The 17,516-nt window shown below is 41.9% G+C and overlaps 1 protein-coding gene across 2 annotated transcripts in view; it reads right to left on the minus strand.

The window, feature by feature from the left end:
• Positions 1 to 16,905, minus strand: part of lhfpl2a (LHFPL tetraspan subfamily member 2a) — a 30,959-nt gene extending 14,054 nt beyond the window's left edge. The window contains exons 1-2 of one of the 2 annotated variants that reach the window (XM_026355404.1): positions 16,721 to 16,905; positions 5,070 to 5,151 (exon numbers count right to left, since the gene is read on the minus strand). The gene's annotated coding sequence lies outside the window, so the exon portion shown is untranslated. The remainder of the gene's footprint in view (positions 1 to 5,069; positions 5,152 to 16,720) is intronic. The other variant, XM_026355403.1, reaches the window with a different exon arrangement.
• Between the last annotated feature and the right edge of the window lie 611 nt (positions 16,906 to 17,516).

Here is a 17,516-nt window from a genome sequence, read left to right on the forward strand (position 1 = left end):
CAGCACAGACCCCCACATCAAAGACGGGAGGTTCAGAGAAGACAGGGGAGGGTAAAGATCCTCAGTAGTCCTGATCATAGCTGCACACATGTACACAGCAGACACATGCCAGGCTAAGGCATCATTCATACGGGTTTGACAGAGCTCTATGTGGAGTCCAGCGCTGCTAGTCATTCGTCCTTCCTTGTCAAACTGTAAGATAACAGGCTAAGATGAGATGTGAAGAAAGAATTTTATCAAGTGGCCATAATATGAAATAGTTTTCGATATTTTCAATTAAAGGCTCCGACAACTGTTTCCTTTTATAGCCTTACTCCAACATCTGTTTTTTATTTTTTGACCAAACTGCTTCTCGTCACATTTTCATTAACTCATCTGCCAATTAGTTTCTCAAATTAGTCTACAAAACAAAATATAAAAAATATGTGACTATTTAGCCTTTATTTAAATTATTTATACCACATTTTTCCACTTTATTATCTATTAAACTTCTGCAAAATGCCAAAAAATCCTATTTAAAAAACAGAATATAATTCACCAATGAATTAAAAATTTTAAGATTTTTTTTAATCAAATTGGTTATTATAAGACATTGACTTTCCTGGCTTTTGTAAATTATATTAAGTAAATTATTTTTAAGCATTTTAGAGTCTTTCAGCTCTTTGTTTTGGTTGTAGAGACAGGAGGCCTACCCTAAAGATCACTTACAGTATATGGTCATTATTTAGAGATTTTAGTTGGATGGACACAAACAGCAGCTGTAATGACGAAGGCCTTACACACTTATTTTGATTTATAGAACAAAGTTATGAACATGACTACGCACAAAGTTCTGCGTCAATACACCTGTGAGCTGAATATTAATACAGTTGAGCCAAACCCTAGTTTGATAAAGCAGGAAGGAACTGATTCGATACTGCAGAAACCAAATGTTTTATTTTGGCTCGTGTCTTGATTCCCGGACGTGCCTCGGATATCTCAATGAGGATTTTATCTCCACGTGTTTTCAATTGGAGTTGTGCCTGCACGTGTTACGCCATTCAACCGTCCAGCCGCCCTGAAGAGGCTACACAGAGTTCACTATTTAAAAGCCCCCGTGGAAAGAGATGGCAGCAGAGGAGAGACATATGGAAAGAAATCGGCCAGATGGAATATTTGGCTCTGATAGCAAATTTCTGTCAAGTTTTCAGTTGAGGAAAATAATAAAGACGGAGTCAGCTGAGGATTACTAGAAAAACATTCAAGTGCAAAACAAATGCCTCGACAAGAGGATGATCTGATATCTAATGGTGGCATATGGATGTAAAGGAGGTAAAGCTTTTACCCGTCTCATTTTATCTTTTAAATATGTCAGGAATGTCTCACCACCCGCCCCCCGAAAAAACCCAGTATCAATGCAGTCTAAAAGCAGATCTGAAGTGACAAATGCATGTTGAGGAGCCTTCACTGCTATACATTTGCTTCTCTGTGCAATCAGAGACATTCGAGCTGTGTTTGAATGCCACAGAGGGAGCAGCTATGACCACCTGGCCACTTCAAGGCCACAGCTTCATGAGGGTAAGATCCATCAACAGGCAGATGGAGGCAGATGTTTAGCATGCATGCACAGGAGGAGGGCCTGCATCTACGGAGCACTATATATTTGTACAGACGGCGTGTGGCTGTTATTATAGACTATACTATATACAATTCCTGAGTTTCGTTACAGAAATCAAAGCGTGAGAAGCAGATCATTTCACTGCCAAGTTACGTAAAATGTCTATAGCACACTGTATATTTACTGAAAACCTCAACATCTTATTCACATATTTGAAGCCGATCCATTTATTTAATATGACAGCGCAGGTCAAGAGACAAGAGAAATTTCCCCACTGAGGTCGCACCACATAATTTTCATAAAAAAATGCTCTCGTGAACAGTGGTTGTAGTTCACAGTACGTTAGTGTGGGAGTGTTATCTCTGCAGCGTATTTGCTAATTTATGAACTTTCTCAGGAGTTCCGCAGGAGCATAAACACACAGATGTGTTGAAAGTGAGAAAATCCCAACACTGAGCTCTGGAGAAAGTAAGACGGGAGCATGGGAAAAGACTAGGGGAAGAAAAAGGAGTACCGGTAAAAACAAATGAGTGCTGAACAGATCTCACATCGTCTGGTCTGCAGAGTCGACCTGCGAGAGGTAGGCAGCTGACATGTCAGCCACACAGCCACTGAGGACTCTGACCGAGAGGAAAAGCTGCAGGGATGGTGGAGAAACAAGCAGGATGGGAGGCCGGAAACAATCTCACCAATCCCAGGAGTGTTAGTCCAAATAATCCACACAATAAGGGGACAGCATAGTAGTTTACTTTGTCAGGGACACAAGAGGTGCACACTTGATTTGAACCCTCAAGCAGACGCACAGTCGTTTTGGTCTGAGCGAGTACACGTGTTGGTCTCTCACAAACGCGCACCCTCAACAGCTGTGTCCTCGGTTCCCCGCAACTGTTTGACTGTGTCAGTCTGGTTTGAATGAGGTGGAGCAGGAGTCGCTCCAATCGGAGGGACAGCTTAATTTTCCAGCTGTGTCGCTGTGGAGGAAGACGGAGGTCAACAATCTCTCATCTTCACATATTGACCATAACACTCACGCCACCGGGGTTAAGAGGATGATTCAAAACAAAGACCATCTGACATATCACTGTCTGGTCTCAAAGTGGGTGGCCAACTGGACCGCCACAGGCGTGGAGAGAGAGAGATTGTTCTGTGCCATTTGCCACAAAAGAGTATTTGGTCTCCGGTCTGACTCCATCTATCAGGGATGTCTGAGCAGCTGGATACCAGCTCTGCTGTCCAAGCAAAGAATATCAATAGAAGAGAACAACAATTATTAAAGATTACTGTAGTGTGAACCAACCTATCCTCTGATGTCCTAATGTTCCTGAACACATCAGCTCCAAAAATGCCAGTTCAGTAACAATCTTGCTGGAGAGAAGAGTGTGGATCATTGTGGAAGTGTCAGAAAATGGGAGGAAGTACAATGAGATATTACACTACATCGGCCGAAACATGTATTTTGCTACTTTTGGCCCCTTTTTTAATAACAAAACTTAATCAGACTAAGTGTACCTAATAAAAAAAAAAGGAAAAATACTCAACAAGTATCCAAAATAACACTTATTACCCCAGAAATTCTTTACACATATTTCCTCTGCATGCTGATGGATGAAGGGGCCCTGAGGAGCCCCAGTACTTGTACTCTGTTTCCCACTGTTAGAGCTGCAGACTTCGGGGCCTCAGGCCAAAGACCGTCTCATGCTTCTGTTTTCTAGACCAGACTCAGGAAATCAGTCACTCTGCTGAGCTGGGTGGATGGTATTTGGCCCTCTTCACTGGAGGGCAGAGAGTATTGTTCTCACTGTGTTTTGTGTTTGGGATGAGCGCAGTTTAATCCTAACTTCCCTGTGGCTCTGACCTGCTGCTCTCAAGTAAATTTCCCACTATAAACACACAATGGCACAAACTCCCCTGCAAGCTGAGACCTTGCTGGCTGCTTTATCCAAACACCCTCGGGGGCAGAGCCATAGCTGTTGTGGGCACTCTGAGCTTAACCTGATCCTCCAAAGTCAGCACCACCGAAGAACGTTGGCACCAGACTTTTTTTCCCCTTCTTGTGTTTTGGATAATAAAAGTATCAAGTGATACCATCCTTACTCTCAGGCTCTTGGCAAAACATTAACGGCATGTGTAGGAGGGTTGGAGACAAACGAGGGGAGAAGCTGAGTGAGAAGGAGACACGAGGGACAGAAAGAAAAGGTGGGAAGCTGACAAATAGAGGTGTGTTGCTGTTGTCAGACTGGTTACAGGGGAAGAAAGTGAGATCTGCAAGTGCTCTCACACTTTCAGACATTAATTGAGTGTTGTTATTACAAAAGCCAAAATGGCAGGACACATAAACAATGCTAAATGTAAACAAAGTTTTCCTGACACAAACGAGGAGTGTCAGGACAGATTTAATTCAAAGATTAAACCTCAACGTATTCCTACTGATGTGTGCAAACGGAGACAAAGAGGGTCCAGTGAAAAACAAGTGTAAGATAACAGGAAGCACTGACATGAAGTCGTCCTATTTTAGGAGCAAAATGACAAACGATTATATTGTTTATTATCTTAGTTGGGGCTTTCCACTTTGAAATGACCTTCACAGGTGGTCTCTGCTCAATATCTCTCACTCCATTGTTTTCCCACATATTGGAAAAACATGCCTCCCCCTCCAACACCCCCTCAACACCCCCAACTTCCGACTTCATCCAGATAAATATATCAAAGAGTCAAGAGTCAGTGCAGAAGATACCGTTTCACCTTCAGCTGACTGAATGTGGATTTCATTGATTTTCACTGAGCGTTCTCGTCTGTAGCTGGAACTCCACAGACATTAAACACAGTTTGCAGCGAATTCTCTCTCTGACGCCCATAAATTTGATAGAACATCCCAGAAACCTGATATTTCTTGTTCTAAAAAGACCTGTCACTTGCCTTTGTGTGCAGACTTTGTGTTAACAAAGAGACGCTATAAAAAGGCACATCAGGTGTCGTCAGGTGTGGGCCGAGCGACGTCCCTCACAAACAATCTTTGACTGACACCAGCTAAAGAGACCCTAACCCTGGCCAAATATGAGGAAGCTTTTAGCAGAAGGTTTTGTACACTGACCACTGCTCTTGATAAACAGAGTCACACCTTCTCTCTCTCTTATGCAGCAGAAACATGTGTGATTTCATTTTAATTAGGGTTCATGTAAGCCCTCGCTCACAGTAAGACAGATTGGGGGAAAAAGCTTTTCAGGGCCTCTAAAGAAGTGATATTAAATAACTGGCTGGAACAATATGGGGCATGGGAACAGCTTGTATTTCCATTAGTACCAGGTGCCAGAAACCCCAATGATATAACAGAGAAGCAGGAAACCATGTTTCTGTTTGTTTCCCTACATAACAAAGACTCACACATCTCGTCAGAAAAATCTCTAAACCGGAGTCACACGTCAGCGTGTTATGTAGACATGCATAGTGCACATATAGAAATGACAACACCAACCTCTTGTGTGCAATTCTGTGTCCGACTTCAGTTAAATCCAGATGGTGAGAGGGAAAGAGAGTCCTTTCTCACTCTTCACAACCTGTAGAGACAACAAAAGTAATGCAGCGATGAGTCCAAATTGCAAAACCAAACCATCTCCAGAGGGCAACAACACTTCAGTCACTGTTGGCTCTGCAACAAAAATCAGCATTGTTCTCTCTTTACTCATTGGTATTTTCCATCTAAACCTGAGAAGCAACTGCACCTGGTGGAAACCGTTAAACTGTTTCATATGTTCGTAAAACTAAGAGGGGAAAAAGAAGAGAGACGCTGATGTCTGCATCCCTCATTTGATGTGATGCGTCTCCCTGTGGCAAAGTTGCACATTTAGCACAGCTAAACACATTGTTTGCACATTATGTAATTCAAGTACAAGTCACTGTGGGAAAAACATCATGATTAACTGAAGTTACTCTACACTTGTCAATCATTAAATATGCTCCATTTAGTATTAAATTGTTCTGTGATATTTTCCCTTAAGATTAAAGATGCACAAATGCATTGTGCAGTGTAAACACCTGTTCCTCTCAGAGTACTTTCAGCTCATTGTTTTGGTTTTATGGCCCCTAACTTTACAGTTTCTGGCTCATTGTCACCCCTCTCATCATCTGTCGTCACAGCAGGCAGCTGTTTTCAGCAACAATTAAAAAAAGGTTTCGATAAATCCACTGCTGCCCAGTACTGAACAGCTGATGGACAGCTGGTTAGCAATCAGCTGTGAACATATAATGAAGCAGAGTTTTTGCTGCTACACACACTGATATTAAGTCATCATAGTATTAATACATAGGTGTGGAAAAGCAAATCACTTCTCTAGAGGTAATCAATAAAAACTCAATAGCATCACGGACAGTAATCAAGCTCCTTCCTGCTGTCAACAGCATTTTCAGGCTAATCTGCCGTCTCCATATGAAAGGCACCCATACATCAGGTTGTAGATAATTAACTAATGGCCACCTCACTTCCCTTTTACGCTGTGCTCCTTTGAGCAGCACTTAGCTCAGTTAACAGTCAGGTCAATAATCAATAGTCACAACATTAACAGGATTGCAGAATTTTCCAGTAACACTGCACAAAAACAACTACCAAAGCATAAATGGACCAGATTAGATGATGACAACGAGCAGCTAGTCATAAAAAGACGTCATGTAAATCTTTAAATCGAGGTGTCTCTGTGTAGATAGATAAATGAAACGACTGTGAAAGACAGTTTCTGTAACACCTGACTGACACCGGCCTCAGGGGCCACTTAGTGCTGCAGTATTAAGATTGTTTGCATTGGCCTCAAGGCGGCTGAGCTTTGCTTTGTGAATCTGAAAGCTGATTAATAACTTTAATTATTAACTGACAATTGCAGAATAATAAAATAAATCAATGTTATTTCCAAAGTACTGTTTTTACTTTGGCTTCTATGGCTTCTGTTGTTGTTTCAGTGAGAAACTAAATAAAAAACTAGGACAGAGTCTAACCTGGACGTTTTCTATATTTACAGACTCTACTGCTTTTAGATGAGGTCACTTTTGACTGAAGGACACACATAAAACACAGTCCAAACATTTGATTTACAATTCATAAATAGATTAGATTATAGAATACTTTGTATTATTATTATTATTATTATTATTATTATTATTATTATTATTATTATTATTATTATTATTATTATTATTATTATTATTATATACAGGTTACATGTAATAATGCCAGTGGAAATCCACCATGTTGTTCTTGTTGGGCAGTTTCCAGTTTCAGAAGTTGATCCACAGCTAAAGGAATTTCCTCTAAGTGTTTCAATCCAGCTACTATTTTTGTATTTTAAAGTGAACATGCATTAACCTTGGAAGAGCTCTTAGTTTAGTCAGTGTTACATGCTGGCGTATAGAGCTCAGCTGTTGAACCCTACCACAGGCTGGGGGCAGGCTATTATGTGGGGATTGGGGGTGACTACCACAAAAGGGTCTTTCTTGTACTATTTAAGGGCTTTGGGAAGAGAGGAGGTGCATGTAAGGGAAGTATGTGGGTTATTACCACTTGTAAGAATAGTTCAACATTTGGAGAGGCTGTGCTTATTGCTTTCCTGCTGAGAGTTAGATGAGAAAATTAAAAACACTCATATGTCATAAAGGTACAACCAACTGCTGGTTAGCTTAGCATGAAGACTGGAAATAAGCTGAAAACGAATGTCTAAAGAAAAGAAAGCAACTTATTTACATTCTTACAAGGCACTTTTGTCCTATTTTTATTTTCAGTCGGCCTTTGGGCGGACTTTGATTTAAAAACAACATCGCTCTTTAATGATCTCTCCCACATTCTGCTGTCTGCAGCCTTTTGTTATGCACATGAGCTCTTCAGGAGAAATCCACCTGGGGAAAACTTCCATACTATTGAAGAAGCTCCCTTTTTAGGTGCTAAATCGTGATCAGAGTTTTCAGTATCAGTTTTAACATGGATGGTGTAATATGGCACTACATACCATCCACTAATATTGTATCTGGAGATGCATCTCTTATACTTTAATTCTCCCAATCCTCCCTCTTCACCCTCTCTCTGGGCAGTAATGAGATTAAAATAACCAGCTCAGGAGCCCCGTCCCTCAGGCTAATGTACACAACACAGGTGTTAGGAAATACCCACCCAGCTGACACTAATCACTGTGATGCACTGCTTTTCTGGAAAGCGTTCAAGAGCACTGAATGAGTCAGTGAGCAAATATTTAATGAGTACTGAAGCCTTGAAAATAGGCAGAGATCAGGCAAATAAACAGACTTTTATCCCTGACTGGAAGGTGCAGCTCACCTGGCTGATATTAAAGGTCAACATGTTTATCTGGAGATGTTTAACCACGTGGGAACATCCATTAGTGGGAGTTGCCAGAAACACAATACACAGTTTCAGTGTAGACTGGGTTATGTAAGCGCCCTATCTTAAGACTGGAAGTGAATGGGCATTACAGCTGCCGTCTATTCATACAACACAAAACAGACTAAACCAACAATGACTTCATCATTGTAGTCAGCAGCCAGTGTGTGTGTGTGTGTGTGTGTGTGTGTGTCTCATCTGTGTCACTGGAACATTTTTATAGCACTAGCAAACTGTTGCTGCATCAGCACCACAGAAACCGCTCAGTGGGAGCACAGTGGATTTAGTATCATTCATATGGGAGAAGGAACAATAATATTTTTCACTTCTGTTAAATCAAACCTTCACTTTTGTCATGTAAAATGTATCTGCATGGATGATTCTGTTTCAGCTGGTAACGTGTTATTTAACCCTGACTGATGCAGTGAGGAGCTTCTACTACAACTGTCCAATGAAAGAAGGTCATGTGGTCTGATGAGTCCAGATTCACCCTGTTCCAGAGTGATGGATGCATCAGGGCAAGAAGAGAGGTAGGTGATGATGATGCAGCAGCGAGGCCGAGTGCCTGACCCATTTTTTTTGGGAAAGGCAGTGTACAAAGGTAAAACGGGAAAAGGATGAATAAAATAAATGACTGTTCTTGAGAACAACATGCTTTGCATGTTCCCACTCAGCTAAGCAGCTGTGTTACATTTATCACACATTATTTTAGGAGCCAGTCCTGAGACAGAGGTGCTTTGAAAGCTTCGCCAGGGGCTCTTCAAAGAGAAGAGGAAAAACTGGAGGGTTTCTGGTGCCTCTGCAGCTTCCGCTTTGGTTTAGAGAGCAAGCACGGCTTGTTGACTACAACAGGAAAACGATGTTTCACTACAGTGATGACTCTCAAAAGAAGGTTGGTGTCCAGTTTCCCCAAACCCCACACATAAGTATATCAGCTACAGCACTGATATCAGCACTGAAACTGTATGTCCACTTACCACAGGAAGAGACAAATCAGAATCAGGCTCGCTCAGTTTTACATGATATTGTAAATGATTTGCAGGAGAGCTGCGATCAATATACGGGAAACCCCCTAAACGTCCAGGAGAGGTGGGATGTCTGTTCATGTTTCCAGCTGAATGCATTTAAAACTAGATAATACAAACAAAGCAGGTCACTGCTGTGACCTCATCTTATTACCATTACTAACTAATCGCACAGTAACTACATCCATAGGTTACCCAGCATCCAGAGACAGTAACGGACTTTGTAATATATACATCCTCCTTATTGTAAAAGGAGAATCTTGTAAATTGTGTCCTGAATATTCATGGTGATATACAGTACAGTATATTATAATGGGCTAAAAGGCTGTAGAAGTTCTTTTAGCATCACTAAAGCTCCACTAACTAATATTTGATAAACTGCTCTTTGGCCTTTTAAGTGAAGCTCATCTACCACTCGAGATGGAAGGCCAGTTAGCTGGACATGTGTTTTTAAAAGGTATCATTTACACCCCCTTTTCAATGATGTTACACCACTGATGTCCAGCTGTAGCTCCTCAGTTAGCCACTAACACCATCCGACAAACACACACACACCGCTTTCCACTTCCACAAAATGAAACACTTAACACTGCAGCACAGGCCAGACCATCACAAAAGGATATGGTTTATAAAGTAAAAACACAAGGTGTATTTAATTCCCTAAGGCGCTCGCTGATTACACACTCTTGCACTAGTGCAATGATTATCCACACTATATCCGATTTCCTTTTCCTCTTGTGTGTTTGAGCCTGCACGTATGCATCCATGTACTGTATATGCACGTGTGTGTGTCCTGCCTGTAAGCCGCAGACCGCACAAAGCACAACACAAGATGACATCACCTTGAAGTGATTAGTCTGTTGCTTAATGTGAAGCACAGCAGACAACTGCAGCTGCAGGATTCTGACATATTAAAGGACAAACAGCAGATATGGACTAAAAAGGAAGAAGAGATTAAAAATAATGGCGTTTAATTCACTTTTAGCTCAAGTTACTTCTGCTTCCTTTGTTTGGATGTGGTGACGTCATCACTGCTGTCTCTATATGAGAAAAGACAGGTGTATTAAGTGCTTTCTAATGTGAATAGGAGTGTTATTTCTCTGGATTGGATGTAATCCAAGACGTGATGACAGACATAATGTGCAAAGAGGTTTGCCATGAGTTTACACACACCCATTACCACTGCATTTGCGTCTTGCTCATGCACCAAATTGTATTACGACATCTAAAAGACAGAGGGCCATCGTCTTTTCTCGCTATCTTCTGAACCTGTGAACCTACAGTGATAAAGATTCCCACTCAGTGTCGCAGACCATTGGCTCCCAGGAATCCAATGTCTCTGCAGTAACAAGCCCATAACGACGTCTTTAATGTGCCCAACTATCTTGAGATAAGGAAAAGATCACATTAAGAGTTTACATGCTCTAAAACCATGGATGGGTTACAAAATGGGCACAAATACACAAAAATAGACATAAAATAATGATCAAACACGTTTATATTATCCCACAAACATTTAAAGGTGCATGATATCTGGGGCCGATAGAGGGGCTGTCTAAGGGAGGTCACAGAGCTGGTGGAGGGTAGGGAAGGAGGAGGAGGGTACAAAGGCAGCTACAGACGCCTGCCCCTGGGAGATGGATCACAGATGTCTGACCCAGGCCCGCTACAGTTAATTGTAAAACAAAAGCCTTACCTTCTCATTCTCTGTCTCTTGTTTTCTACTCTGAAATCTGTTTTCCTTTATGCATGCTTTCTGTCTCCCTCCACTATTATTACTGCCCTCTATGATTCACTTTTCTCGTGCCTGTGTTTACGCTCCCACTTCATTCAGCATAGGACGGCGTAATCCCTGCTGTCTTCAGATGGCAAATACCACTTTGCTGTGGAGAGCTGCCACAAATGACAGCAGCAAACAAAGAATTCCCCACATTTTCGTTTTCCAAAGCATATTTTCCAAAGACTCTGGCCTTTTGCTTTAATTTGCCCAATCAACTAGGGAAAAATATGAAACGGCAGCAGTCGCAGGAGAAGCTTCACGACCACAGTGAACTGCCGCCACAGCAAAGCTTTGTTGGCAAAACTAATTAATGTTGACTAGTGGAGACATTATGAGTTAGGATGGAGAGGGAGTTGACTCTAAGCTGAACCTGAAACTGTCTCTGTTTGTTTACCGGGAGCTATGCCGGTGCTGATCATACCTGAGATTGAATCAAACAGGATGCATCTGTGGACGATCCTGTGGCTGGGGAAAACCAGCCTGGCAAATTCCAGTTAAATTTAATTAAGTCTGTTCATATCAGCTTGGTATAATGGTTGGAGCTTTAGGGTTTATTGTTTGACCTTGTTTAACGTCATAGTTGACTGTATATTGTGGTATAAAATGATGTGACTGATGTGTGTGTGTTGTCGTCCCACAGGTGATGTAACAGTATCCTGGACCAGTCTACCTGAGAGGTCGCCGTCACCTGGAGAATCCTCCCACCACAAATCAAATCACAGCTGCACAGTCTATTAGGTAGACTCTCCTCAGTACAGGTCACATTACCAAACGCCCTATTCATGATTAGCACATTCATTGCGCAGCATTTTCCCACGTGAAGCTGGTTAGTCAAACTCTTTGTGGTCACTACTGTAAACTGTACAGTATGCTGTTTAATAAAAGAAAGCCAGACAGGCAACGAGTGGAAAAGACAGTTACTGTGACTACAGTTAGTAATGTGAACACCATTAGGTCAAACAAGTGACCTGCCTCATTTTTAGCATGAGTCACCTCTATTAAATCTAATTCTACCAAGACTGGATGCAGAAAAAGACAGAGGGAGCGTTATAGCTGTGGGCCCTGCTGCTGTGCTTTGGCTACCAGGCTGCAGTGGCGATAATGACCGGTGACAGACTGCCAGTTCAAACCAAAATAGGGTTTCCATGGTGCTGGTGAAACCAGGACCCAAACACGGGGAATCACGTCTCTGGTTATGGGTAATTAGGGTGCAGCGAACTCAAGGATTTTTCAGCTGTGCTTAGATTTACAGTAAAATTATATTTTTAGACTAGATTAGTTCAAACTAAAAACATTTTAACATGTTATACAAGTTATAAATAACTGCTGCAATATGGAGAAGAATATTTAATTCTCTATAATTAAACTCTTTGTATGTAAACAGCTTGGTTGCTACAGTTTTCAGTGAAGATTCACTGTTTTTAATCACTTTAAATTGAACAGCATTTAGCTTTGGACTCTACTTTGGACTGTAAAATCACAGGTTACTGTTACATGTGAGTGTACAAATAAAAAACATGTATAGCATGTACATGTATGAACTTTAGTGGTGCTAAAAGGCAACTACAGTTAAATAAACATTAAGACAATAATTGGTTGCAGCCTTCGTTTAAACCTGTAATTAATTTCTAGATTCCGTCTCTTTCAGTCATTGTTTTCTCTCAATAATACGAAGAGGGAATCAGCTGAAGCAGGAAAGCATGTTATGACTTTCAGCTGTGACACAAACACGTTGATGAAATCTAGTGTGATCTGTTTCATACAGCTTAAAGCCTTTTCCATGACCCCAGCCAAACTGAACATATGATACTGCCTTATCTCACATTACACACAGACCACCTATTGTGACGGGTCATAACCTTCCATCATTAGCATACAGCCGTGGGACTGAGTCCCAGAGTGACTCCACTTCTTTCTTAATCAAGATTTAAATATGTCTGATACATTTGCCAGTAAAGAGAAATCATTCGTGGCAGGGAGGAGAACAGGAGGTGCAACGTGACTCAGAGACGTAAACCAAAGTGAGTTTAATGAGCCTGCAGATGCTCAGCGACTAGATAAAGCACTGAAGGCCACGCAGCTGCAGAACCCACCGCCCGTCTGCCGTGCATTCCCCTGAGACTGACCCCCAGCTCGCCACAAAGGAACAAAACCCACTGCAGATTCCTTCTCCTCATTTCACCCGACAGGGGCGTCCTGCCCACCCCCTCTCTGCCCAACACAAGTCATTCACTTCTTTGGTTGTTTCTTTCTTTCCAGGGAACGGTTTGTTCCACACAAGCCCACGCTGACCTTCAACTGAGGGGGGCAAGAAGAGGGTGAGGGCTTTGTTATTGTGAGGACCCCACCCTGCTGGTTTCCCAGTAAACAGCAGGCAGGAGAGCTGCTGGAAGCAGATGTACCCCCAGGAGAGGCTCATCCCCACGAGCCACAGGGGGGGGGACCAGAGGAGGGGAGAATAGCAGGAGAGAGCAGGGTGATTAGCTCCAGCGCTGCCTAATCTTATCAGTGTGCATGACTGGCCCACAGTGTAGCATGCGGAGTGGGGAGGGGGACATGTAGAGACCAACAAGTTTTGTCAAGTGTCATTTAGAAAGATATGAGTTGTTTTAGAGCAAGAACAGAAACAGAAAGACACACGGCAAAGGTCACTGTGTAAAGGCTGCTGGGCAATGTGACATTTCACAAAGAGGTGACGGTTGGTTTTGCGATCTGACAGGTTTCAAACGTCTGTAACTCACTGCAGGTGCCATGAAAAGGGGCTTAAAGCCTGGGACTCCCTCTCTCTGATGGACCTAATGTCACTCCCATAGGTCCGAAACCTAACATCAGGGAGCACAGCTGAATTACACAACTAATGGGAGTTTTAAATGATGTCGCTAGTCACAAATATACAGTTGAACTTGTAGTTCAAGTCAGTAAAGTGATGAAGAAAGGTAGGTTAGAGATGGGAGAGATGGGAAAAGAGAAAATGTTGGTTGCATATTAAATTACATACACACATTTTAGATTAGATTTAAACATATTTGCACTAGATTCAACTTACTTTCATTTAAATTTGTTTAAAACGTGGAATAAATCATATGTAATTAGTCATTTGATTTGAATGAATTGAGAATGTTTCTGTGCAGGCTGGACCTCGCTCTGTATTGAGGGGCGTGCATAAAATGCTCTGACCATCTGGACCACTGTTAGTTATCAGCCAACAAAACCACTGAAGCTCTGTTTGCAAAGTTGTTGGCAAAATTAAATTCTGAATAAAGAAGCGTAGGCAGTTTGCTGACCTATTAAAAAGCATGTCCTTACAGTTCCAGTTACATAAGACACGAGGCAGTGCCCACAAATTATTCTACAGTTTTGGATATGTGAGCTCTTCTAACTTCTAGTTTTATTAATTAGAGCTATTTATTAGTTCTAACTTACTAAGACAGTAAGTCAGAACTGTGAAAAATGCTTCTCTGGGGGTTTTTCTTCCTCTGCGCTGTGCACACTGTGACACAGACTTTTCCAGAACCGGTGAAACAGCCCCACTCTGAAGTGGCTCCATAAAACTAAAACAAACTCGGACAAACGTCTGCTTTCAATTCACTCCAAAACGGTCATTTCAGAGACCTGGAATGGAAAACCCTCATAACGTAATGTGACCCAGTTAAGCTTTGTCTGAATTTTAAGGCCGTCTTCCTCACATGGCATCACTTTTGTAGCCGAATAAACAACGTTTAGAACAAGACGCATTTAAAAAAAGTTGTGTGTGACTGTGAGACGCAGATGGTGCTAGGAAATAAACAGCATTTATAGAAAGATACAGATCAAGAAATCTGATGCAAATCCTTCGGTCTTGTTATACACTGGAGGATCTCTCACAGAAACAACTCTTCCAGATGTTAGTCCGAGCCGGCCAGAGTCCTCTGGTTTAACCTCTGACACGGTAGCAGCCTCTCAGTTAGTGGATTTCACACTCTGGTCACGGCGATGCTATTGTCTCAGCTTCGGTTTCAAGCACACAGCGATTGGATTTCCATCAACAACCCGCTCAGTGACATTTACACTCAGACACGTAAAAGTGAGTGTTTACTTAGGATTCAAATGTGTGGAGAACATGTAGATCAAATGGTCCACTGAAAATAGCCTTCATTCCAGGAGAAATATACTGACCAATCCCATAAACTGCAGCCGGGATCTTGGATTAATGACAAAAGCAATGCCATCAAGGCTCAGAGAAGCATGGAAGGCAGATGATGTGGTCTGCATGAATGGGTTTGCAGTTAAACGTTTTATTTTTTGCATTAAATGTATCATGTGCTGCATCATCTGCAGGCAAAATAGGAGGTTGGTCAATTTTGTTTTCCAAGCTTTGAAAGTTTAGGGAAATGAGAGGAGAGAAAAAACACATTAAGGAAGTTTTCCAAAGCATCTGCACTGCCAGGCTGCCAAGGAGGAGAAAGTATTTCTGCTTTTCTTGTGGCCTAAAAGGAGGAAAGGAGCGTTCTGCAGGGTCGTAATGAATGAAGCCCAGGCTGGTTTTTCTTTTATGGACCAAACACAGAGCGGTGAGAGACCACGTGCGCTGGCACAGAAGCTCAAACCACTGGCAATTCCTGACAGTGGACTCCAAACAACCACCATCTTTAATGAAAGTCACTCATTCGGGGATGACCTAGGCATCATTAAACATCTGAAGCTCAGTTATGAGAGAGAAATTATAAAAGAAACGGCTCAAGCTAATTACAGAATGGACCCATGGCCGAGACCACACAGCTGGTAATAAAGAGGCAACTCCACACCGACGTGCAACAGTTTCGCACGTTGAGATTCAACAAAAGGCTCGAGTGTTGAATCAGCAGCAGAGAGAGTAAAATCCACGTGGAAAAAGACGGATCATATGGTTCTGATCTTTCCTACCACAATGAATCAGTGACTGAGGTTTGGAACAACAACACCACATCTCTCGTGAACAGTGTGGCTGTTCGAATGGTGAAATAAAGAGCGTCACATATGAGGGGAAAGACTCAAAAGACTTCATATAGAACAACTAATAAAAAGGTTCCTGCCTTCTTTCAACACTAGTTTACAGGTGCAACTAGGTTTACTGTGGAAGCACAACACAGAAACAAGACAAGAATCTGTCGCATTGAAAGACTTTCTCCTAAACCTCAGATATTCAATACGTCCACTGACAACAAATCAGCAGCAGGATCAGGTTAATGATGGAAATCCACCTCTGCTGCATTTAGATCTGAACAAATGACTCAAAAGATGTTTAAAACACAAAGCTACACCGAGCTCCTGCTCCTGAACTGTGAAGGTGCGATGACAGCAAAGTGAATATTGTTTAATTTTGCAGTGTTAGACGAATAAAATCAGAATAAAAACATCAGCTTGAGTTGAAATGTCACTAGAACCTTGGATAAGGACACAAAAATATAAGAAACTGATTCATGTGGGGCTGATTCCCTTCATCAGAGCCACAGTAAGTGAAAGAAAACGAATCAGCAGTTATTCTGATGATTAATTAATTGATTTAAGTCGGTTTTCAAGTGGAAAACTAACTTTTTGTCTTAAACTTAAAGCAAACTGAACACATGGAAGACTAGAGGACAAAGAGCCCAACATAAAACCGATCCACATTGTTACACCAGGTGAAACTAGTTCATTTAAATTAGATTAAATAGATTAAAAGTAGAAACACCCAGGGATGAGTGCCACCCTCCGGGACACACTGTGCTGCTGTGGCCGCTCAAGCATCAGTCTGCTCGGACTCTCTGCCACGAGTTTCCCCTTCACAGCTCCGGTGGAAAAATCACTACAAACGAGGAATTACTCGAGTAAAACATCAGGATACGTGCTGTGGAGCAGCTTTAACGGAGGCCTGGCTCTCTGATGGCTCCTTTCTGTGCTGCAGTAGTTTTTAAAGCACTCGTTTGTTTCGCCGCTCGGCTCCTTACGTGTGTCCGCTGTGAGACGCTCCGGTCCGGGGAGCTGACGCGTCTTCTCGGAGCTTCGTGGAGTTCAGGTCAAATCGTCGCTCTCGATCCTGACGTGACTTTTTCCGCCGTCTCTTCAGCCTCAGTGTCTCCTCTTCATCCTCCACGTTTTCTCCTGGTCCACGGAAGAATGAATGGCCGGGTCCGTCCCCCCCCCCTCTGCCCGCACAGACTACTGCTGGGATGGGAGTGACTGCTCCGGGAGCTCCCTCCCCCATCCACCAAACAGCGCCTCCCTGAAATCACTAGAATAAATTCATTATTTAACCACAGACCTGTAAAGAACTGCACTTCAGGACGATTCTCAGGGACTTTTACCTGACTTCACCTATTAAAAGTACATTCTGAGTATTTGACATCTTTACTCAGTGGTTTATTTGTAGATAAAAACATTATTTACATTAAATATTTTATATTCTAATGTGTTGTTATACATTAACCAACCTTCAGTACATAAAGTGGTTAAAATTAGCTCCACCTTTTACCAGCTGCAACTTTGATAATGTTCAGACATCAGTAGGAAAAATCCAATAATAGTCATTTTGCATAAAAAATACTTTTGGTACTTTAAGTTTATTTAAGCTAATACTGTTGTACTTTTATTTAAGGTGTTTCACTTGATGGTTGTAATCACTATAATAATACATCAGCTGTTTTATTGCTACTAGCTCAAGGCTTAGTTTCTAAATAAAAGGCTTTCCTTCTCCTTTTGCAGCCTTTGTGTTGTACATTTAATTATAAATGGATGACTGCAGTT

The sequence above is a fragment of the Anabas testudineus genome, chromosome 12, assembly GCF_900324465.2.
Source record: "Anabas testudineus chromosome 12, fAnaTes1.2, whole genome shotgun sequence".
Lineage (NCBI taxonomy): Eukaryota > Metazoa > Chordata > Actinopteri > Anabantiformes > Anabantidae > Anabas > Anabas testudineus.